Source organism: Mastomys coucha, unplaced genomic scaffold (assembly GCF_008632895.1).
Source record: "Mastomys coucha isolate ucsf_1 unplaced genomic scaffold, UCSF_Mcou_1 pScaffold12, whole genome shotgun sequence".
NCBI classification, from domain to species: Eukaryota; Metazoa; Chordata; class Mammalia; order Rodentia; family Muridae; genus Mastomys; species Mastomys coucha.
The window spans coordinates 45,683,145-45,685,379 of NW_022196894.1; the positions used below are offsets into that span (position 1 = coordinate 45,683,145).

The following is a 2,235-nucleotide window of genomic DNA, read 5'->3' on the forward strand; positions in this document are numbered from 1 at the left end:
ACCTTTTGCTGGAGACCTATATAAAGACACTGAAAGAAGGAAGGCTCGCTCTGCTTCGCTTGCTTGCCTTGTGGGACTGAGCAACTGCTGGATCCTTGAACTTCCATTCACAGCTGCTGACGACCATTGTTGGGAGTTGATTGTTGGGAGCTGGACTACAGACTAACCCTCTAACTCTATGGCGACGCTGGCGGAGCTGAAGCAGTGGATGCAAGAGGAGCTGCACTCTGAGCTGGATCTCTGCGGGGCAGACTTCCCGCTGAGGCTCTGGAGCAAGGTCCCACGGAAGGCTGTGGTGGAAAAGCCAGCTCGGGTAGCTGAGCAAGAGGCCCAAGCCCTATTAGAGAACAACCGTTCTTATAAGTTGTTGGAAGACAGCGAGAGTGGCAAGGAGGCAGTGGGCAGGGACGGGAGCAGCCTCCAGAAGAAGCAGAAGAGACGGAAACACCTCTGGAAGAAACACCAGGAAGAGGAGGAAGAGTCAGGCAGGAAGAAGACAAGGGGGAGTAAATCGCCCATGGAGAAGGCTCAGAAGTGACTCAAGATGGCTGAGGAAGACCGGAAAGCCACGGTCCCTGAGCTCCGGAAGAAGTCTCGTCGGGAATACCTGGTGAAGCTGGAGTGGGAAAAGCTGGAGGACCTGGAGGTGGAACTGGCTGATGAGGAGGTCCCACCATGCCAGAGGAGGCATTGCCCATTGCCAGCTCGTAGACTGCTGTGGCCCCAGTATCCTTGGGCCCCACGGGTTTCACCAAGCGTGTGGGCTTGTACAGGACGCCCAGACTCTCATTCCCTGTCGTCTTCTCCTCCTCTTCGCTGTTCAAGTCACAGTAGGCCCCCTTCTGTTTACCCCTGCCACTCGTCTTCTGGATCATGGGATTGTGGGCCGCTCGCTTCTTCTCCAGTCGCACAACCAGTCTAAGAGCTGGATACAGAGAAGGAGCAAGAAGCACAGGCCATTTTTGAGCGCAGTCAGAAAATCCAGGAGGAGCTGAGAGGCAAGGAGGATGACAAAATCTATCGTGGAATCAATAATTACCAGAAGTACATGAAGCCCAAGGACACGTCCATGGGCAATGCCTCCTCTGGCATGGTGAGAAAGGGCCCCATCCGAGCCCCTGAACATTTACGTGCCACCGTGCGCTGGGATTACCAGCCTGACATCTGTAAGGACTACAAGGAGACTGGCTTCTGTGGCTTTGGAGACAGTTGCAAATTCCTCCATGACAGTTCAGATTACAAGCACGGATGGCAGATAGAACGTGAGCTGGATAAGGGCCGTTATGGTGTGTATGAAGACGAAAACTACGAAGTAGAAAGTGATGATGAGGAAATACCATTCAAATGTTTCATCTGTCACCAAACCTTCCAGAATCTGGTGGTCACAAAGTGTAAACATTATTTCTGTGAGACCTGTGCACTGCATCATTTCAGAACCACTCCATAATGCTATGTTTGTGAGCAACAGACCCATGGGGTTTTCAATCCTGCCAAAGAACTGATTGCTAAACTGGAGAAGTATGGAAAAGCAGACGGTGGTGCTTCCAATACCTGAGAAGACCCCGATGGAATCTAATTGCCATTACTTAGATTTTCCATAATGGTCAAATCTCAAAGTCCTTTTTGTTTTAGTCACCTCAAACCAAAGCAACCATAATTGAAGAAATTTTAAGTTTTTTAGGAAGAACATCCAAGTTTTGTTTTTCATGACAGTGCTGGAGATGGAATCAATACAGTTAAAGAACTCCTAGCTAGGCTGCCTGTCCATCCTGTATATAGCTATACATTCTGAATCTAAATAAAGAACTTTAGTACCCTGGAAAAGAAAAAGAAAAAGAAAAAGAAAAAGAAGAAACATAAGAGAAAGCATAAGAAACACCATGGAGATAATACTACACGGTCGCCAGTAGTTATAACCATCGACAGTGATAGTGACAGGGATTCTGAAGTAAAAGCAGTTGTTGAGTATAACAAGTCTGCCACAGCCTGTTCAAGAGGAAGCCTTGACTCCTTCCTCGGAAGGGTTTGAAACTAAAGATTTTGTCACAATAGAAGATGAGCTTGTTGTCCTGGACAAGGAGTGCGATGTTACAGCACTTACTGATGACTTGAATACCAGCCAAACTTTGGAGAATAGTGAATCACCGGCAGTCTCAGTTGAACAGATTCTTGATGTAAGAGAAGAAAGCACCTTTGCCTCTGATTTGGAGAGCCAGTCCAGTAATGTGTCTATTC

At 48.1% G+C, this 2,235-nt stretch overlaps 1 pseudogene; it reads left to right on the top strand.

Moving 5' to 3' along the window:
- The first annotated feature begins 544 nt into the window (after positions 1-544).
- On the top strand, positions 545-1,576 carry LOC116083288 (annotated as a pseudogene).
- The last annotated feature ends 659 nt before the right edge of the window (positions 1,577-2,235 follow it).